Genomic DNA, 22,791 nt, shown 5'->3' with positions numbered 1-22,791 from the left:
TGTCATGTCACTGCAGACTTGAGGCTTGCGTGGCTGCATCCAGTGACCTCTTGGATTAAAAAAGTGGAATTGCTTCAACAGAGCTGCTGACAGGTATGTAAGAAAAATAGCAAAGTCAATCATTTCTCCACTTGTTCAGCCCAGTCTGAGGGAAGAGTCATGGGGTGCCGTGGATGGGGACGGTACTAGCCTGGTACATCTGGAAGCAGCTCACAGCTCAGTAGGCATCATTGTCCTCTACATGCCTTTTTTTTTTTTTTTTTTTTTTTTTTTTTGGTTTTTCGAGACAGGGTTTCTCTGTGTAGCTTTGCGCCTTTCCTGGAACTCACTTGGTAGCCCAGGCTGGCCTTGAACTCACAGAAATTCACCTGGCTCAGCCTCCAGAGTGCTGGGATTAAAGGCGTGCACCACCACCGCCCGGCCTACATGCCTTTTATACCCTGGCCAAGGAGCACTTTAGAAACAGTTTCACTGGTGGTATGTGAAGAGTGTAACCATGAATTTCCTGGAATAAAATTAGATCCCTTATAAAATTATTTGGCATTCATTAAAAAAAGAAAACTGCAATGAAATAACTAGTGTTTATAATATTTAAAGTAAAACAAAATCAAGGCAATAAAAAGGCAAATAGCGAAATTGTTTTCAAAATTTTGCATTCAGGGTTCTGCTCAAAGACAGATAATCTGCATTTATGTTTCGGGGTTCCTTGTATCTGACATCAACTCATCAAGCTCCAGAAATACAAGTTACTGTGTTCCTGTATAATAACCTGTAAGTCAGAAGATTCTGTAGTTTATCAAAATATCCATGCTGGAAATACCTTCCAACCACCCAGCATTCACTTCTACAGAACAGGTGCAGAGAAACTGCCCCTAGCTGGCACTTCAGAAGAAGCAGTCCTGCCCAGATGTCTGACTGCAGCCACACCAAGCAGGCTCCTGGTATCAGATCTAGGCCAGAATGCAAAGGTACGGGAATCCGAAGTGCAGGGCTGGCACACATCTCGCCAGCCGCACTGAAGAGGTTCTTACACACAAAGCCACTCAGCTTGCTCATTTGTGGGAATGGGTACTAATGCAGATGTGTCCCAACTGGCCTAGCTTGGCAGGGACAGAAATACAACAGGTGCTGTAGATGCACACCCCTGGCACTTGTTGGAAATAAAACAAAACAAAACAAAACCTGTGCCATGTGTACATGGGCAAAGGGGCCTTAGAGGCAGTAGCTCAGGAGAGCAATGTCCAGGAGACTCTAAGTCTGAGCAGACCTGTAGAGCAGTTCCTAAACCAATGTCTGCCCCAGCTTAACTGTCAAAGGTCTGGAACCCCACGAATGTATCCTGGACTGAACCTCCCAGCATTCATAGCTGCTTACTTCTCTCTCCTAGTCTCTAGCAAACACTTTCTTTAGGTAAGGCAACACTTGGGCTTTTTAAAAAAATACTCATTCTTTATGTGTATGAGCGTTTTACCTGCATTCATGGATGTGTGCCATGTGTGTGCCTGGTACCTTTGGAGGTCAGAAGAGGGTGTTAGATCTCCTGGTGCTGGAGTTATTAGCAGTTCCAAGAGCTGCCATGTGGGTGCTGATAACTGAATTCAGGTCCTCCGCAAGAGCAACAAATGCTTTTAACTGTTGAGGCACCTCTCCAGGCCCAGTGCTTAGGTTTTTAAAAGTAATTTTCATTGTTATGAAGGACTTACTTAACATTAGCCAATCTGTCAGCCCTGAGCCCATATTGAGGTGAGATGAACCAGAGCCAAGCATGGGTTGTCCTTCACATGTCAGAACACATTATTTTCTCATCTCCCCTTTTCACTGTGTTGCTGGGCTCCCTTCCCATATCCAATCACCTACCAGCCATGTGTGTTTGCCCCCAGTCAGGGTCTGGAGACTTAATGGTCAGGACATCAATTTCAGTGCAGAATTGTAACTCACAAAGAATATGTACCCATTATATGCTAAATGAAGAATAAATTAGAGAAAGTATTTTGTTGGGTTTTGTTTTCTTTTTTGTTCTTCAAGACAAGGTTTCTCTATATAGCCCTGGCCGTCCTGGAACTCAAAGATTCTCCTGCCTGTGCCTCCCAAGTACTGGGATTAAAGGCATGTGTGTGTGCCACCACCACCTGGGTGATAATATTTATCTCTTAGAGTTGTAAAGGATGAAGTAATGTAAGTGAAAAATATATAGCAATATAACATAAGACTGAAATATAAGTGACTGTGGAAGACAAACTCCAGGTCAGGAACTCATTCTTGGATGCAGGGCTCAGATTTTGGCAAATTTCAGATTCTGGATTTCTGGGCTAGGGATGATCAACCTCAGTTAGCTTCTAAAAAGGAAAAGCTGGTATTTATCATCCTAGCTCAAACAATAAGTAACATTTCAAAGAACCATCTTTATATTTAATCTGGTAAGTTTTCAAAGCATACGAATCTAGGGATGCTTAGAATACTCTGCATAATCTTTCACAGACTAAATCATGTAGTTTTCTTTATTATTCCATCTCTCTATTTTATTTTAGGTTTTTGAGATTGAGTGTTACTATGTAGAGCAAACTCACAGCAAACCTCCTGCCTCATTCTTATTACAGAATGTGTAAGTACAAGCCACCACACTCAGTCCCTATTTTTCTAGCTCTTGAAAACTATTTATTAACCCACAGATGAAGTGGATAGAACAGGTAAGTTTTCATCTAGTAAAACTATAACAACATTACGTATCGAAGCAGTGTTCGACGTGTGAATTTTTCTAATGTGCAATAAGATAAAACATTAAAGAAATGGGACCACAATAAAGCAAATCCACAAGTTTACTCCTTATAAAAATCGCTGTGGAGGCCAGGTGCCAGGCTGACTCCAGGAGTCCAACTGATGAGAAAGAGGAGGGATTCTATGAGCAAGGGACATCGAGATCATAATGGGAAAATGTACAGAGACGGCCAGCCAAACTAGTGGAAATGCATGAACTGTGGACCAATAGATGAGGAGCCCCCATGGTACTGGACTAGGCCCTCTGGATAGGTGAGACAGTTGTTTAGCTTGAACTGTTTAGGGGGCCCCCAGGCAGTGGGATTGGGACCCGTCCCTGGTGCATGAGCCGGCTTTTTGGAGCCTAGTGCCCATGGCGGGACACTTTGCGCAGCATTGGTGCAGGGAGGAGGGACCTGGACCTGCCTCAACTGTATGTACCAGACTCTACTGACTCCCCATGGGAGACCTTGCCTTGGAGGAGGTGGGAATGGAGGGTGGGTTGTGGGGGAAGACTGGGGGTGGGAGGAGGGGGGAGAGGGGAATCTGTGGTTGGTATGTAAAAAGAATAGAAAATCTTTTAATAATAAAAAATGAAAAAAAAATCGCCGTGGAAATGAGGCCCATGTGATAAATGCAAACGCTTATATTGTGACAAGGGAGCAGTGGCTTAGAAACACTGCTAGTCCCACATGCTAACAGAAGAAAAAACAGAAATGTAGGACACCATTTTCAAACAGGACAATAAGCCTCAGCCTGTGGCTATTCTGAATGTCAACGTCACTGTATTCAGAAACTCCTTATTCACACAAGGGAGCTGGCATCCCTGGCAGCCTAGGAAGAAGCTTGCAGAGGTGCATAAAGGTTGAGAGGAATGTGTACACTGTGTCTCTCGCAAATAACAAAATGTCTGCGACTAAAAACTCTACAAGCATTAAGATTTTCTGCCCATTTTCAACACAACAAAGTTGAAATTAACCAGGGGCGCCATCAGGCTTCTAGCTCTGTTTGCTTTGTTTTTTAACAGAACTTAACCTACAGTAGACTTTTCTCAAATGAATTCTTTTTACCTCTCAAGTTGTAAACTCAATCATGTTTGCTCTAGGGAAAAGTCAGAATTCTCAAGATGGTCACCCAACAAATAGACCGTTAATAAATCATGAACTTTTCCTGAAATGTGTTGAATGTTTATCCTAAGATACAACAATCACAGCATCATCGACGATGTGTGCTCAGAGGACAGTTGCTCTCAGGACTGTACACAGCCATCCCTACGCCACAGCTGTTTAAATTTTTATTTTGGAAGGAAGCCTGGGTAGATTCCAAGCTGTCTTTATAGCATTTGGAGTGTCCTTCTTCCTAGGCCGTCAGGCTGTCTCGGTTCATTCAGAATTTCCTCATGAGACCCATCCAAACTTTTTTTTTTTAAAGAGAAGCTCAATAATGACTGCTGATAGATGACTCTTTTCTTTTTAAACCTTGCGTTTTAATCCTATGGTTTAAAAAGTATATGCTTTGTGATGTGTGGACTAGAAGATAACCCAGTCCTGTTTAAACATCTTACTTTCAAATGTAAACACTTCCAACAAATAAAGTATGATGAACGAACTCCACGCTCAGCCTGCTAACCAGAGGCAATTCTGTTCCTATGGCCTTGTTTATCTTTTCCTACTGCTGGAGTTTCCTTTACAAAGCCTATGGACATCCACTCGTCACCTGCTGCGGGACACATGTATTTAACTGTTCTGTGGCCTCTGCCCACGCTCTGGCAGCTGCTGACTCATTTGCAGTGTACCCTTATTCTAGGAGGACACTCTTAGTCAAAAAGATTCAGCACTAGTGGAACCTGATGGTTTTGTCTACAATTTTAAACGCATGATTTTTAATGCTGGTTTGTCAGATTTAAGACGATTTGGAATTTTGTGATTACAGATGCATGGCGCTCACTGACTGAGGTTAAGTTTGGGGTTAAGTTAACTGGGCTAGAGAACTGAATTAGAGTAGGCCCGGGTTCAGAGATTTAAATAAGCAAAGGAGAAGGAAATTCTCATGAGTGTTAGCACAATTCCTCACATTGGTTCTTAAAGTCTCAAACATGCTTTCAATTTCCTAAGTGCTGTGACTAGTAAGTTCCATTAATGTACTAAAGAGAACATGCAAAATCACACACAACACCAGTGGAAACCATTCATTATTTTAGCGCTGAAATATACACGAATTAAGTTCTGAATCATTTCATCATCTGCATTAACTTTCTGGGATTTTTTTTTTGAGGTGTTAAAAACTCTTTTTAGGGGTAGGAAATATGGCTCAGTAGTGGTTAAGAGCACTTAAGAGCACTGGTTGCTCTTCTGGAGGACCAGGGTTCAATTCCTAGCACCCATATGGCAGCTTCCAACCATCTGTAACTCCAGTCCATTTCCTGGCCTCTGCAGGACTTATCCCTGGTGCATGAACTGCCTTTTTGGAGTTCATTCCCTATGGTGGAATACCTTGCTCAGCCTTGAATTGGGGGGGAGGGGCTTCGTCCTGCCTCTTATTTGATATGCCAGGCTTTTTGACTCTCTGAGGAGTGGATGGGAATGGGGTAGGGGAAGCTGGTGGAAGGGGGTGGGAGAAGGAGAGGGAGGGGGAACTGTGGTTGGTATGTAAAATGAAAAAAATGTTTAGATGAAAAAATAAATTAAAAAAGAAAAAGAGTCGACATGGTCATGGTGTCTCTTCACAGCAATAGGAGCCCTAAGACATGAGCTCAGCAGGGCACATATTACACAGACATGCAAGCGAAACACCCACACACCCATACACAAAGTAAAAGTAAAGGTTAAAAATAGTTTTAAACTTTTTTATAGGAGTCTGGGAGATGGTTCGGTAGATAAGAGCGCTTGCTCCACAAACACCAAGATCTGAGTTTGGATTCCTAGCACCTACATTAGAAAACAAAGCCGGGGCACAGCTCCCTATAACCCAGTGTGAGGATCGGAGACAGGTGGACCACGGCTCTCTGGTAGTTTACCTGAAAGAACAATCTTCAGGTTCAGTGAGAGGTCATGTCCCAAGGGGATAAGGCAAATGGTAATAAAGATATTCAGTTGTCCTCTGGCCTCCACATGTCGAACACACACACACACACACACACACACACACACACACACACACACTGCTTGCACATCAGCAATGTCCCTTGTACAAGCCTTTTACTGGGAAAGGCATTTTACACTGCGGTTACTGCCACTTCCAGTGCATAAGAGTTCATATCTGCTGGTTTCAGATTAAAATCTAGCCTGGGCCGGGCGGTGGTGGCGCACGCCTTTAATCCCAGCACTCGGGAGGCAGAGCCAGGCGGATCTCTGTGAGTTCGAGGCCAGCCTGGTCTCCAAAGCGAGTTCCAGGAAAGGCGCAAAGCTACACAGAGAAACCCTGTCTCGAAAAACCAAAAAAAAAAAAAAAAAAAAAAAAAAAAAAAAAAAAAAATCTAGCCTGGACTTGTCATTAGCCACTCCCACCAAAGGAACAGTTTCTACAATTGTCTCAGAAAGTACTAGCATACCATCTCAAGAGTTAACATTTACTATGGAAAAGAAAATTCTAAAGTCAACAAAGCCATGGAGCACTGGTAATGAAGTAGACGTCATAAGACATTTTCATTGATTAAAAATAACTTACAGAGCTTATGATGACGCTTCACACATTAATGCTAAGGCAATATTTTCACAACACACTTTTATATTTTGTATTTCTTTATATTTGTGATATTCCTTTCACACCAAGTCCACATGCAAAGGAACATTCGTTTTTGTTACCTATCCCTCTGAATACTTCAAAACTGTCTTCTACATTAGTACTTAATTCTTCATCCCTCTAGGTGCATATCTTCCTCCACAGAAAATATCCCAAGCAAATCCCAAACTATTGTAATCCTCCTTGTGCATATTAGAAGTGCTCATCAAATAACAACACAAAAATAAGTTCTTCTGTTTACATAAGCTGTGTCTAACAATACCCATTTCCTGTGTGTATAAATGGCCTTGTCAAAGGACATGTCGCTGAAGTTAAAAAAAAAAAATCACATCTTCATAAATAAATTGAATTAAACTGTTTCACTTAAGAGAAATACCCAACAGTGTTTATAGCTTTGTTTACCAACTGAGTCCTATTATTACAGGCTTAGTGGTTAGTTTACTACTATTAAAACTGATCATAGGTTTTGGATGCCGCCAAACTTGAGATCCAAGAACACATCCGGTAATCCCAGTATCGGAAGGCTGAGGCAGGGGGTTTCAGTTCAAGGCCAGCCTGAGCAATGAAAGTTTGGGCTCAGCCTGAGCTAAAAGAGGAGACCCCCCTGAAATAACAGAATACAATAATGAAATAATGTAACTAAACTCTTAGTTCAAGAAATAGCAAGGGGGCGCTGACAAGCGGGTGAGAGCTGGCTCCTCTCTCCTCCAATCCATGACATGCTCTGCTCACATGCACTAGCAACTCTGGCATTCAAGAATCCTTTTTTGCACGGAATGAGAATGATTCTGGGCTACAGATGGATCTTCTAAACGATCCCCTTTGGCCCTCCGGGCCGCAGATGTGCAGTAGGGTATGGGCACCAGCTGGGGGCTCCGGTTGCCCGCCCAGGGACGGGGGACAAGCGAGAGGGTGGGTGGGCTAGGCGCGAACTGCACACGCACGCACATGTGCCTTACAAACACATCCTTCACGGACTAGACCCTAGCTAAGTCCTGTCACTCACGCTTTCGCCCCCTCAAGTGACTTGGCTGTCCAGGGCGCTTCTCCCCGCACGTGCGAGCCCTCCTTGCTCAAGCAGCCGCCTCCCCTTGGCTCAGATCCCCCCCGAGGCCAGCTGGGCCCCGCAGCGCGGCAGTCCCAGTTGCAGAGGCACCTACCTTCCCCTTGTCCTGCCCAGCAGCGCCCGACTGCAGTCCGAGAATGGGGCAGCGCAGGGTGCGGGCACTAGGCTGCACCGGGATCCAGAGCAGCCCTGCCGCCACACTGCTCGGTAGCCCGGCAACCGCCGCTGCCGGAACCCGCCCCGCCCCTGCTGGCCGGGAGCTCCACCCCTGCTGGCCGGGAGCTCCGCCCCCGGATCATGCTCTCCTCCCAGAATCTCACTATGGCCCTAGTTAGTCCCTGTGGAGCTAGAAATCTAATCCAGGTACCTCACCAAATTCCCAGTCCAAACCTAGCCACTCCCACTGATGGCGCCCCGCCTCTAATCTGTCACCATGCCCCTACTCAGGCCCTGACACTTCTTGGGTCTCACCTGCCTCCACAGCTATGGCCAAGCATACCCTGGCTTTCCCAACCCCTGCCCTGGACTCCAGTTATGGGTTCACCCGCAACAGGCTGCTTAGGCCAGTGGATGCAGGATGAACAGGGGAAGACTGGGTAGGGGAACTAAGACCATCGGGTTCCGTTAGGAGCGGGAAGGGAGGAAGCCTTCCTTTCCCCTCCAGGCATATTTCCCTAGGATCCCTGAGCTTTTCCCTTGCCAGATCACATCCCACCCAGAGCCTGTTTCTTCATAGGAAGGAGAGGCCAGAGAAGATGGTGGCTAGTTCACAGTTGTGACCCCCTCAGCTTGGGTCACTGAATGCTGTTAGGACTCAGCTCACAAACAGGGATCAGCTGGGTGCATGATACCTCCAGGAACCGGCCCTGGGATGCCAGACTGCCAAGGCCTACTCCTCCCCCTTGTTCAAGAGTCTGGTCCAGGAGCTAGGGTCACCATTAAACCTGGGAAGGGGACTTAGCAGAAGGCAGGTCCAGGCTCAGTGGTTTCCCTCTGCTGTGTGACAGGGAATGTTCATAATTCCTGGCCTTAGTTTGAACGTTTAGGAAGAGGGGGAGAGCAGTACTCACTTCATATTAAAGCTAGATCCAGGCCGGGACGTGGTGGCGCATGCCTTTAATCCCAGCACTTAGGAGGAGAGAGTTCAAGGCCAGCCTGGTCTACAGAGTGAGATCCAGGACAGGCACCAAAACTACACAGAGAAACCCTGTCTCAAAAAACAAACAAACAAACAACAAAAAAAACCTAGATCTGTGCTGTGCTACATGAATGCAAGCCATCACTGTCCTACATGGTCAGTGATTGGGTCAGTGGGTAAGGTCCTTCACATCCAAGGAACCGCGCATGACTTTGATGCAGAGGTACATTGCCGTTTTCTTTGTTGACATGACCTTCCCTAAGTCAACTGTGCTTCTCTTGGCATGGAATTTGCTTCTTAGAGCCTCAATGGATATCTTGTTGAGTAAATGTAGAGGTGAGTGGCTTTTATCATTAGTCTCCCCAAACTCAGCCTGTGACCCCACACTGCAAACAACTCAGTGGAGTACTGGCACCTGTGAAGAAAACCTTACCACTCTTAAGAGTCAACCTCAAAGGTGGAGACTTTGAATTAATACACCCGGAATATAAATCTCAGGAATGGTTTATTTGTAGGTGGGTGGTTTACGGTGAATGTGCTTGACTTTATTTGAATGGCAAGGCAAGGGTGCTTGTCCGTGACCTGTGCAGCACTAACACTCTTGAGCACCCTTCTAACAGGGTTTCTCTGTGTAGTTTTGGTGCCTGTCCTGGATCTCACTCTGTAGACCAGGCTGGCCTCGAACTCACAGAGATCCACCTGGCTCTGCCTCCTGAGTGCTGGGATTAAAGGCGTGTGCCACCATTGCCCAGCATGTCTTACCTTCTTGATAGCCCAGAGCCTCACAGAGTATATAGCCAGTTCATCTTTACCAAACTAAACCTCTACTTCTTCCTTTGCAAGATCTCTGGCACGCAGTCTTCTTGTTCCTTTACCTCCTGCCTACCATCTCCTCCACAGGACAGTGTCTCCCCACCCCCAGCCCCTACCCCCAATCCCCCGGAATATGGACCACAGTCCCCCAGCCTGTGGTCTGTCTTTCTGAGCTGCCACTGTTGGGAGAAGGCACTTCTATACTCCTTGGATTAGCATGTAAAGATTTCCACATTTGGGCTCCACCCACACGTACAGCCTTATCTGCCTCTAGAGCTCTCGCTTTATATTCTGACCAAACTGGTCTGCTTGCCTGGCCTCAACTGTGTCCTGAATTTGCCCTTTCTGAGCTCTGGAAGCTTCCTCATCATGCCCATGCATCTCGCGTACCTCCCTGACTCTTTTCTCGTATTTCAGGAAGTCTTGACCCCCCACATTCCCCCCTAATCCTCAACTCTATCCCCTCCCCTTCCAAGGTTTGTGGTAATTAAGCACTTGTCACAGTCCTCGTGGCAAGAGGATCTGTGGCCTGAGCATTCTTCCTCAAGGAGTTCAAACGCTTCCAGAGAAGAGGCAGATTTTGCTCCAGCTTGTGCCTCTGATAGTATCGACCGTTCGCACAGATGCTAGCTAGCTAAATGGTTTTTGGTGGAATTTAATCTGCCGACCAGGAACTACCTTCTCCGACTCCAGCCGAGTGCTGCTGTCCTGTTTGACCTCCTTTTGTACTCCGAGACAGCAACCCATTATTCAGCTCATTAGTTCCTGGATCCTTTCGCGCGTCTGATTGATCTTGCCAGTTAGCTTGTTAGCTCACCGTGCAGAGGGATCCAACTGTGAACACACAAGTCTTCGGGATCAAACAATCTGGTCTCAATGCCAACTTGGCACCCAATGGTTGTATGACCTTGGAGTAGTTAACCACTGGATATTTCCCTTCATCTGTAAAACAAGTCACTTCACTGGAGGTTGATAAATAACACCAGGTATTAAAACTCCTAGGCTAGTACTTGGCACAGAGCACATACTTGGTAAATGGCACCGTTCACAGGCAGGACATTGGTCAATAAATGACAGTGAATTACTGAAATACCTACCAACTGACAATGGGACACTGAACCTCTGCATTCTAGCCCTTCGATGGCCGTCAAGTTCAACAGCGGTCTTCCCTTTGCTTCGCTTACGTGTTTGTCCGACCCAACAACAGCACTGAGTGAGCGCTAAGGCTCACAACTGAGCACCAATGGTCCTCCCAGAAGAATCACAAGCTGAGTGTGGGGTCAACGATGGGTCGAGGCAGGAAGGTTGTAAGTTCAAAGTCAGCCTGGGCCACACAGTGAGACCCTGTTGAAAACAGAGAAAGAAGGAGAAGAGGTTGCTCGGCTCCTTCAGAATGAAACTTGTGCTTTGAATTAGGGCTGGAAACATTTTCTTCTCGCTAAGGACTGGATCTTATCAACAGCTTGAGACTTTAAGTGGAAGAGCCAAGTTGCTGTGCGGATCTTGTAAGAGCTACTGTTTTTCAGATCAGATTTAAGGTGGGTTTTGTTGTTATCGCCTGAGACAGGGTCCTGTGTGTCATTGCATAGCGCTGGCTGGTTTAGAATCCACTAAGCAAACCAGGCTAGCCTTGGGTCTGCAGCATCTCCTGGCCCTGCCTCTGGAGTACTGGGCTAACTAGCATATGCCACCACAGCCAGATCCTAGGCTTGGCTTCTACGTCTAGGTCTGGCAACATCCAAGGGTCACAGAATACACTTGTTTAGGATCTTTTCACCCAAAATGTAAAGTACTGGAGTAACATTTCTTGGGGGATAGACAACTGCGTGGTTGGCTCACTGGCATTGTTCACTGCTCATGGAAAGCTGCCTGACTCCTGGGGTTTCCGCTAGAAAGCATGATTCCACAGGAAAATGGACTAGAATGCTAGTTACATGAAAACAGTGGATTTTTATCAGGTTAGTTCACAGCACATGGGACATGGTAGATGTTTATTGGCAATCAGTTGAATAAATGGCATCAAGAGGCTTAGCTCCCAAGTTCGAGCCCCAGGACCCGCATGGTAGAAGGAGAGGACCAACTCAAGCAAGCTGTCCTCTGAGCGCCACACACACGTTGTGGTGCATGCTCACCACTCCCACCCTGCCGCGTACATGTGTACACAAAATAAATAAACAAAATGTACTTTAAATAATTGTTGAATTCATTAATTTGGAAGGGAGACTCTCAAAGGATAATAAACAAGTTTGTAAATATAGGCAATAAAATAGGGGTGGAACTCCAAACCCAGCTGTACAAGTATTTTTAACAACCACTGTTGCCAATTAGAGTGGGAAGTCGGAGAACTGAAGCCCAGAGATGGAAGTCATGTTCAAAGTCATACAGTAAGTTAATAATCAAGCCAGGATCAAATTCTGGGCTCCCCGAATTCTAACATAATCTTGACCATACCACTAACATCTACACAAAGAGGAAAGAGGCTGTTTAGTCAACCTTGTGACATTCACAGAGCAAACTTGTTTCAAGTTGGAGCCCTTGGAATGATGCTCTAGAGTTCATGACCTCTAACCCCCAAGTAGATGACCATCCACTCACACTACTCTGTGCCCTTCTCCACAGGAGGCTAGATTAAGGAATAGGCTGGCTGGGCCACAGCCCACAGTGTAAGGCTGTTGGGTTACTGGTCTACTGGAGACAGCTAACAGGATGGAAGGAAGCATATTATTGTTGGAAGAAAAAGCTTCTTAAAGTCACTTGACCTCCTCCTGGCCTCTCCTTCCCTTCTCATCAAAGATTGAAGTCACCATGGGTGATAGTAAGCGCCTTCTCAATCTAGGATGTGAGCCTTGGGCAAGTCACTAACTACACAAGAGCAGTTTTGGAAGGCGCAGAACACACCAGGGAGACTTCCTCTTTTCTCTCCTCATTCATCTTATCCAGTCCTCTAAACCAGACGTATACAAGTTAAGGGATCCTCTTTAGAGGAGCACAGAATCCTAAGTTTTCCCGGAATGCCCTGGAGTGGCACGGCCATTAGAGTGTCTGACCAGCCAGTGGCGATGGGTGCCTGAATTCAGTTCACTCTTAAAGGAAAGGTTTATGTTTTGAGTCCCTTTATGAACTGAGAGTCTAGGCCAGCTAATTCTTATAAAAATGTCTAAAGAAAGAGAAAAAAAAGGACCCATTTTGTTTTGTTTGTTTTGGCCAAAAATCTTAGGTACAGTGTTTGCTCACAGTGGAGTTCAGCTTTATGTAACTGGAGGAACAGCCTAGCCTGAGAACAAAGGATGTAAGATTTGAAGTTAGATAGACGCTTGCACTCTACTGAATTAATCCTGTGACCCTGAACTTGCAATTCAACTCCTCTCAGACTCACTTTCCCTCTGCATATAATGGGAGGAGTCGCAACTTTATTAGTTGTTTATTTAAATGATAAAGTTTTTATTTTTTTTATTTATTTATTTTTTTTTTTGGTTTTTCGAGACAGGGTTTCTCTGTGTAGCTTTGCGCCTTTCCTGGAACTCGCTTTGGAGACCAGGCTGGCCTCGAACTCACAGAGATCCGCCTGGCTCTGCCTCCCGAGTGCTGGGATTAAAGGCGTGCGCCACCACCGCCCGGCTGATAAAGTTTTTAAAATATACTATTCGTGTGGCTGGAATGCTTGATATTATTACATCAATAACTAGTGAAATAATAAATGGAAGTAACAATCCATGAAGATTTACATGAACTTTTATAAGATTGATGACAGACAGTAGAAAGGAGACTAGAGAGTGGTGTAGCGGTTAAGAGCACTTCCTGCTCTTCCAGGGAACCCAAGTTTAGGCCCCAGAACCTAGGTCGTGTTAGTGGCTCACAACCACCTCTAAACCCGGCCCTAGGATCCAGTGCCTTCTTCTGGCCACAGCACCCATCTGATACACACACAGAGACATACACACACCCCACACATAAATAAAAATAAATCTTAAAAAAAGAAAGAATACAAAGGACAGCTAGCTATTTGGCTTTGAAAGCAATAGACAGGTATAAGACTTAATCAATACCCAAATTAAAATTTTTTACAACAAAATTTTTCCAAGAAAGCAAAAAGTTCATGAGAATGCACGTCATGATTCTCAATACACTTAAGTGGGGCACGCTAACTCATCATACGTGAAGCTGTATTGAATTTACAAACTGAACTTTCACAAAATCCCATGGCAAATCTTCATTTAGAAGTAATAGTTTTTAATTAGCTATTAAACTTTTCATGGATCCTACTGACACCTCCTAAGAAAATGCCAATTTTTAAAAAAACACACCGAGATGTATTTGTATAATGTCAACTTCTATATATAGTCTTCCTCCCTCCCCACCCCCCCCACAACCCCCCCCCCCCCCCCCCCCGCCACCTCTAACATACATTTTCCATATATCACTGATAAATGAGAATTATTTCAGTTGTTAAGGAGGACAGGCATAGTGGTGAATATCTGTGATCCCAACATTTGAGAAGTGGAGGCAGAACAGGAGCACAAGGCCATTCTCAAAAAACTAAACACATATGTAAACATATATATGTATGTATATGGCAGAAGAAAAGGATGACTGCAAGTCTTTTGACAACTCCGAAATACTTAGAAAAACAGAAGCAGAGAAAGAGTTGGGAAGTGTTCCAACAGATCCAGTTGACATATCTCTCATGGGAACAAAGGAAGGGATTATAGTAGGAAGTGGCTATTTCTACCTTTCAAACCCACATTGTTCTCTGGTCGGCCCCACAGCACATTCGGTTAAGCAACTGGAAAGCAGACCATGCCGGCTCAGTCATGGGCTTAGGAAAGACAGAGCGCACTCTCGGGTCTCAGTTTCCCCATATGTGAAAGGGCTGTAGCTATTCCAGTGGCGTTCATTCCAGGAAAAGAAAACGATTGCATCAAGCCCCTCACTTCACACAGCGGGCAGGCCCTCTTAAGGTCACAGAGCTAATTAGTAGCAGCATCAGGACTAGAAGAGTCCTTTGAAGCCTTGGCCTTTCTGCAGGAACAAAGCAGCCATTGAAGCAAGAGATAGGAAATGCTTTGTAAAAACTGGAATATTGTAAGGGAGAGCTGTCATGGGCATATCTACTAAATCCCCAGCAGGGGCATCTGTGGTCATTAATTAAGAAAGGCCTTTTGAAGCACCCCTGTGCCATAGGAAGAGTCTTCCCTTTAAAACCAAATGCGCTAGGTTTCAGTTCCCAACAAAGACACAACGAGTAAACAATTAACTGAATTAATTCAGGCACTGAAGTGGATTTTCAAGGACTTGACTTGCCCCAGCTAGTTTTCTACAAAGCCTAAATAAATCAGATAATTGCTAATTCTCCCCCTTTGTTTTGCGCTGAGGAGAGTCTGTTTGTTAAAATGAACCTAGCAGCAGAATAAACAGTCATTAGAATGCTCCCAGATCTCCACAACTGAACCAAGACAGCACATTCCAAGCACACTACCTCTGCTATTACTTTGAAAACACCACTTTTATTATTATTATTATTTGGAGAGAACCTTTTAATCAAAGGTTTAAAAATCAGGCTGTGGTAAGTATGATTGGCAGCACCCCCTTTTAGAAAAAAAAGAAAAGAAAGAAAGAAAGAAAGAAACAATTTTTAAAAAGCCAATGTCCTGGTGCAATTGAACACAAGTTAGTTCAATTCCTACTGATACATTCTAAACACAGTAACTGCAGTGATTCTAAATAGTCTTGCTTCATGGTTGTTAAGATTTTAACATTAACCCAAACATGTAAAGTGCCCTATTATCAGGAGGGACGTTTTGAAAGTAATTTAATTAGTTGGATCAGAAAAATTAATCACAAAATAAAGTGAGTCTCTAGACCTTTCATCAGAATTCTTATCATTTACATTCCCTCGTCCCCAGCTAATATAAAACAAGCCATTATGACAATAATCAAGTATTTTACCAGATAAACCTGGAGCCGGAATATTAGAACAGACCAGTGTGGGTACAGAGCTGATTCTCACTGTCGTGAGTGCCTGCAGCTCAGCGCAGAGGGTTTTGTGTGTGTGTGTGTGTGTGTGTGTGTGTGTGTGTGTGTACACACGTCTGCCTCTGTCTCTGTCTCGCTATCTCTGTCTCTCTATCTCTGTGTGTATGTCTGTCTCTCTCTCTCTCTCTCTCTCTCTCTCTCTCTCTCTCTCTCTCTCTCTCTCTGTCTGTAAGTAGAAGTGATGAATTCACAACTAGCAGTTAACTGGCAAGCTCGGTGCCCTGTATAATTTGGTTTTCTAAGGCACTAATTGAAGTGAAAATGTGGCTAAAATACTTCATGTAACATAATAACTGTTGATTGCCAGATAGTTTTGGTAAACAGTTGGCAATCTGTAACTCACAACAGCTGTCACTATATATTTAGAGTAAATGTTAATTTAAGAATATTAACCTCGTGAGTGTTTCTGTAAACAAAGCTCCGGCTATTTTCAAAGGTTACAGAGACTGACTGAGTATTTTTAGCCAAACCTAGGGCAGCCTGGCCCTCACTGTTTCTGAATTCTTCCGCTTTGCACTTGAAAGGCTTCAATCCTAAATGCCTTGCAGAGGTTCCCTTGGGAATGCAAATGGCAAGGACACACGTGTGATAGATTCTTATCTTGGAGGCCGGAGGAGAATAAACTCATAGTATTGCCAGAGATGAGTTTTGCTCAGAGACAGAGGGAGGGAGAGAGAGGGAGGGAGGGAAGAAAAGGGAGGGAGGGGAGAGAGAGAGAGAGAGAGAGAGAGAGAGAGAGAGAGAGAGAGAGAGAGAGAGAGAGAGAGAGAGAGAGAATTTTTATCAAAGTCCCACCGTTTACTAAACAAAGTCGTTTTTCAGCCAGTTCCAGTCTGAAACCCTGCTTTCAACATAAGTTAGCGCGGCTGTTTTTGTCCTGTTTCGACTACTGCCTTCCAAGTAAGATTTGCATGACAGATCGAAAACTCTCGTGCAAACCGCGAAACAATTGCATCAAGAATCAAATTGAGTCTCACATGCACGCAGCCTGGTGCAGGACTTGGCTACAGGCATGCTTGCTGGGAGTTGATAGAAAGCCATTTTTATTTTGAACACGCGAGAAAAACTCAGTGAAAGTTCCAAGCACACCCAAACGCCTACCTGCTACCCGCCTGTGCTCCAGCCCCACGCTTTCGGCAGCGTGGTAACACTTCCGCGCCAAACGCTTCTACCTTCCCAAAAAATGTGTGTGGGCGCAAGCCCAGACGAAACTTCAAATCCAGGAAAATGGATTACCCGCGCAGATCAAAGGCAGGCGAGCTGGGAGATGGAGTGCCTGTAATCTGATCGCCTATCAGTTGCTGCTCATCAAAGCCAAGGCTGAATGAATTTACTCACCAGGCACGCAGATCTAGAAAGTTCGCCACCCTCGGGTTCCTAGCTGGGCTCCCGCCTCCCTGGCCACACGTTCTTTTGTTAAACGTGGGCCACGTTGTTCTGCCTCGGCTCCGGAGAGCAGGCTTTCCCCGGCCTGGGCTGAGCCGCTGGATCCGCAGCTTTCTCTCGCGGTGCCCCAGCGGGGCTGCCTAGTGCCAGCGGGCTGTGCCGCATCCCTTTCATCTCGCTGAGTGGCAGCTCCCATGACATCATGCCGTGCCGTGGGGCTGGTCGGGAGAAGCCAACCAGCCTGATTTCTAGTCGCGTTGGTCTGTGCCTCGCCCGCGACGGCCCTGCAGTGTGTCTTTTGACTGGGAGGGACACATCAGGACTGCTACCTCTGTGCTCCTGGCCGGTAAGGTCCTGGACCCGTGCGGATTCCCGAAGACAGACAGCATTGGACTGTGACAAAAAGCACGAAGTCCCACCAGCTCAGGGTGTCCGAAACGCAGCAGAGCGCCACAGCAGTGTTTAATTAGGCCGTTTCTCCGAACACCTGCCTTACACAGCCAGGGTCACAGGCAAACGTTTTTAAAAGCTTGATCCCCATCCCCCACCCCCTCACCATCACCATCCCCACCACCAACACACACACACACACACACACACACACACACACACACACACACACACACACACACACACACACTGTGACAGGTCTTTAAGAATTAGTAAAAAATGTCCTTTCCTGGTGAAATAAATGATTACAGATGGCGTCATTCAAGTAGTGGCTTCATTAAGTAGTGAAAGCCCCCGCTACAACTTATCAGGAGACCACCGCATGCTCACCGGACACCTGGGTCAGAAGCCTCTTAATCTAAATTTGGGATCTTTAAAACAAAACAAAACAAATCGATTTAAGGATGCTTCCTCCTTAGACATAATCCATGGAGAGTTCTTGCAAATTCGAAAAGTCACAAAGGAGTTGCTTAGAGGTGAGCATTTGCTTGCCGGTCACTCCACAGCTTCTGGCTCAGTCAAGGCACAAACCCACAGTTTGGACCCAGCTAAGAAATTGCCACCTCGTTTTCCTTTTTTTTCATTTTCACTTTGTAAAATGAAACTCGCTGCCCATTATTAAGAATACCCGCAATGGTGGGTAAAACCCTGCGGGTAAACGCGGTGGTTTTCTGAACCTGGAGCTGTTTATTCTGGGAGGAAGATTTCCATTCCATGATGGAAATGGGTCAGTTTGCAGAAGGGCAGTGAAAACTATCTGTTGTGGCACGCTCAGAGGACAATAGAACGCACTTCCTTCCTGTGACTCCCTTCTCTTATCGGTGGCATCTCATTTTTCCTGATGTGATATTTGAAAACAGTTTGTGGTCTGTCCATTTCCATCCGTCTCTGAATTCTGGGTAAATCTTGATAGCAAAATATGTGGGTTGAACAGCATGTGAGTCCAGCGTAGCATTTAGATAGGTCTGTTTAGTTTCCAATAGTTTTTTTTCTTTTTTCCCCAGTTGTGGCCAGGGCTGGACCTGCCATGCTCATGTTAGGTAAGCCCTCCATCTCTAAGTCCCAGTCAATAGTCTTCTTTGATACAAGTTCTACCTGAGACACACAGAACTCATATTGTACTTCTTTGTCCCCAGTATCCTGGGCTGGCCTCAAACTTGCTGTTTAGTCAAAGATGACTTTGAACACTTGATCCTCCTAAATGCTGGTGTTACAGGCATGCACTTACACCAAGTTTATGGGATTATGGGTACTGAACCTAGGGCTTCATGCTTATGAGACAGGCACTCTACCAACTGAACCACATCCTTGAACTGGCAGTTATGCTTCTGCATGCCACCCTGAGACACCTGTGTCTACACAGCTCCTGAGACTCATGAGAACAGGGACAAACTATCTCCAAGAAGGCCTAGGCTGACTCTTCTCTGAGGTCACCCAGCTGTCCCATGGCATGGGGGCCATATCCACAGCCTGTGCTGGGTATGCTGTTCCCCATACCCCATCACAGCAAATGGAAACAACTGAGTGCTCTTATCTCTGGGTGAGCAGGTGGATCATAGTCTCTACAGTTCACCACCCATCGATAATCCAAGAGTTCGATTCACATGATTGTATTTCTAGAAGCTTCCAGAAGGCATCTAGAAGCAACAGCTTCAATGGACAGTCACATCAATCAAAACAGCTCTACATGAATCGCACAAAACAACTCTGACTGTTCAAACATCTTTGCACTGAGAACTGTTTCCAGTTGGCCCTTTTAGATGCGAACTATCCCTATGGGAAATGAAATGAAGGAGGCCCAAAGGCAGCAGAGCCTCCTCTGTCCCCAGATGTAGAGTGTGGCTAAAGGCTGGCCTCCAAGGAAGAATGACCTCTTGACCTGAAGCTTGTCTGCGCTTTGCTCAACTGACTGAACTCTCCACAATGTGAGATGTAGCCCAGCCCTTGCAATCCTGACCAGCATTGTGAAGGGCTTGACTGGGAGGCTCTTGCCCCTTACCTCCAACAGGCACAGAAGAGAGCCAGCAAGATGTCCCGGCCAGTCAAGGAACTTGCTGCCAAGTCAGATGACGTAAGATTCATCCCCAGGACCCACAAGTGATCCTCTGCCTTCACATGCACACACATACAATCAATAAATAAATGCAATAAAATTTTAAAAATTAAAAGGAAACACAGATAAGTGAAATAAAATTAGACACTTTGTGACAAGAAACATGTCACTATACCTGACATACAGTCATGTGTCTTTTTTTTTTTTTTTTTTTTTTTTGGTTTTTTGAGACAGGGTTTCTCTGTGTAGTTTTGATGCCTGTCCTGGATCTCGCTCTGTAGACCAGGCTGGCCTCGAATGCACAGAGATGCACCTGGCTCTGCCTCCCGAGTGCTGGGATTAAAGGGGTGCGCCACCACCGCCCGGCACAGTCATGTGTCTTTAATCACAGGGATTTCTTCTGAGAAATATGTCATACAAACATCAGAATGTGTTACATACATCTAGATGGTGTCTAAAGGGACTCTAGCCAGCCCAAACATAGCCACCATGACTGTGGCAGGCCTTGCCCTTCCCCCATTCCCTCTGTCTTGCTAAAAAACATTAGATTACTTTCCTAAAGTTAGCCGCCAATGTATGTTCCCTTACTTGGCCACTTCCTCCTCCTGAGGCTGATTGTCAACGTCCAGCTATCAAAGTATTGAAGTCCAGCAATCAAAAGCCCCCTTTTGGAACACCTAATCAAAACAAACCAATTCCTCCTAACACAGGGGTTTCCTGTATTCCCTTTATAAATCGCCATTTTCCTATGGCCCACATCTGTCTCCTCTCTACCCAGAGGCAGTCCTTTGTCCCTCTGGGGCAAATAAATCTCCTTTGTGCTGAGAACTTGGTCTTAGGGTGTCATCTACCATACACTTAGGGAATCTGGTATACACTTACACACACATACACACACACACACACACACACACACACCACACACACACCACATACACACAGTCTAGCATATTGTTCACGATGAACCAAGTAATATTAAATTCAAAACACGGAGAAAGTGATACAGTGGATGTGAGACGCACAAAGCTGGTGGCAGAGTAACAAGCCTATTGTGTTACAGTGACCTTTAAAAATTTTTTAAAGAAAACATATACTCCTGATAATGAAAAACACAAATACATGAAGCAGTAGTAGCATGGTTGTTTGTTACTGTTAACAAGGATTATGTGATATCCCTAATTTGATGGCTCTATTTTTATGCAATTGGCAGCATAGTGTGTTTAAACCAGCTCCCGCCCCTCCCCACCATGCACACACCACACATGAGTAACAAATTGCTCCAACATCTCTAGGAGATTTGAGATTCCAACCTCACACCTGCCGTCCCTCACTGACCCTACTACCATTCTAGGGCAATGCTGTTTTAGGAACAGCTAGACACAGTATCTTACCATTGACTCCTAGTACCTTGTCACAACATAAATGGTGCCTCTTACTTTCTTTACAAAATTTCACTTTGGTCACTTGACTGCAATGGGAGAGTGTCTTACCTAGGGTTTCTATTTCTGTGAAGAGACACCATGACCACAACAATTCTTTCACTTTTTTTTTTTTTTTTTTTTTTTTTTTTTTTTTTTTTTTTTTTTTTTTTTTTTGAGACAGGGTTTCTCTGTATGTAGCCCTGACTATCCTGGAATTTGCTCTGAAGAATACCAAGTTGGCCTGGATTCACAGAGTTCTACCTGCCTCTGCCTCCTAAGTAGTGGGATTAAAAGCATGAATCACCACTGCCTGGTGATAGCGATTCTTATAAAGGAAAACATTTAATTGGGCCTGGCTTACAGTTTCAGAGGTTTAGTCTACTATTGACATGGTGAGAAGATGGCGGCATGCAGGCAGACATGGTCTTAGAGAAGGAGCTGAGAGTTCTACATCTTGATTCTCAGGCAGCAGTGAGAGATCTGACCTGAGCTTCTGAGACCTCACAAGCCCACCCCCACAGTGGCACACTTGCTCCAACAAGGCCACACCTCCTACTCCCTCTGGGCCAAGAATTCAAACACATGAGTCTATGGGGCCATTCCTATACAAACCACCACAGGGAGACAGTCCTCTGATCCAGCAGGGAGTTAGACACAGCTCCATAACCCGGTAACTGAGGAGTCATCCAGTCACCATCTATACCTAGGAAGAAGCAGGCTTCTGGAGAGGATCTCATGTTGCTCCTGATTTCCCCAACGCCTGAAACATTCTTCCTTGGTTTCTTTCTTCTTCTTGGTTTCTTCACTTGCAGATTCGTCTCCCTCCTCATCCTTCTCCTCCTTCCTTCAGACAGAATTTCCTATGTATCCCAGGCTAGCTTCTAATTCATGAACCTCCTGCCACTGGCCTCTAGTTTGCTTTCCTGTTGGTGTGATAAAATACTCTGACTAAAATGCAACGTGGGGAGGAAAGGGAGAAGGATTTGCTTCAGTTTAAGTCTCCAGGTCATAGCCCATCACTGAGGGAAGTCATCAGAAAACATGAAAGAACGCTGCCCCTTTTTGGCTTGCTCTCCGGCTCGTTTCAGTTAGTTTTCTTCTACAGCCCAGACCCACCTGCCTAGGGATGATGCAGCCTGCAGTAGGCCGGGCCCTCCAACATCAATCATCAATCAAGCAATGTCTCAGTCACGGCCACAGGATAATCTGATTAGGTCAATTTCTCAGTTGAGATTCTTTCTTCCCAGATGACTCTAGATCCAGGCAAGTTAACAGTAAAAGCTGAGCAGCACAGCCTTCCAAGTGCTGGAATTACAGCTCCCTTGCTCAGACCCAGAGCCCAGAACAACCAATGATCTCTGTTGTCACATGGTTTTGCCTTCTCCAGGATGCTGATGGATGGAAGTTATGATGTGAGGAGTGGATGAAATCCTGAGTGAAGATGTGTCATTGACATGAGCACAGCCAATACCCCAGACCCACAGACACGGCAAAGCCTTCCTCTGGTCCAAATCCTAGTGTTGAGGAAAGATTGACCTTTATCTAAAACCAGTGTGTGCATAGCCTTCCTTGGGCTATGTTCCAGTGTTGGCTGATTGTCTAGAAAGCATCAACCCAGCTTCAACCTCCAGGATGTTTACAGACTGAGACTGCTCCCCTGCAGACAGCTCCCAATGAGACTAGCTAACCCACCTCCTTGTACTGCACATAATATGGGGGCCAAGTTTCCCAATTGCATAGTAGGAGTCCTCCATCAGATGTCAAACAGCTCATCCAATCTCAACTTTTTTTTTTTTGGTATATGCTTCTGCTGTTTCTTCAGTGTCTGTTATTTATTCTTTCCCAAATTGCCCCAGTCAGGTTTCCAAGCCATGCCTGACATAGCAATACATGGCCTTTCTGTGTGTCTATTTCACATAGCAGGGTGCATTTAAGA

At 45.3% G+C, this 22,791-nt stretch overlaps 1 protein-coding gene across 4 annotated transcripts in view; it reads right to left on the bottom strand.

Annotated features, from left to right (window-relative positions):
- Window positions 1-17,121, bottom strand: part of Tnfrsf19 (TNF receptor superfamily member 19) — a 98,436-nt gene extending 81,315 nt beyond the window's left edge. The window contains exon 1 of one of the 4 annotated variants that reach the window (XM_052733029.1): window positions 16,884-17,121. The gene's annotated coding sequence lies outside the window, so the exon portion shown is untranslated. Of the gene's footprint in view, window positions 1-7,655; window positions 7,787-15,458; window positions 15,561-16,646; window positions 16,829-16,883 lie in introns of those variants that run through there. The other 3 variants (XM_052733031.1, XM_052733032.1, XM_052733030.1) reach the window with 3 other exon arrangements.
- Window positions 17,122-22,791: the final 5,670 nt, after the last annotated feature.

This window comes from Peromyscus californicus, unplaced genomic scaffold (assembly GCF_007827085.1).
Source record: "Peromyscus californicus insignis strain IS unplaced genomic scaffold, ASM782708v3 Scaffold_12__1_contigs__length_115047231, whole genome shotgun sequence".
Classification (NCBI taxonomy): domain Eukaryota; kingdom Metazoa; phylum Chordata; class Mammalia; order Rodentia; family Cricetidae; genus Peromyscus; species Peromyscus californicus.
The sequence above is the reverse complement of the archived record's forward strand: the minus strand, read 5'-3'. Positions and strand labels throughout refer to the sequence as shown.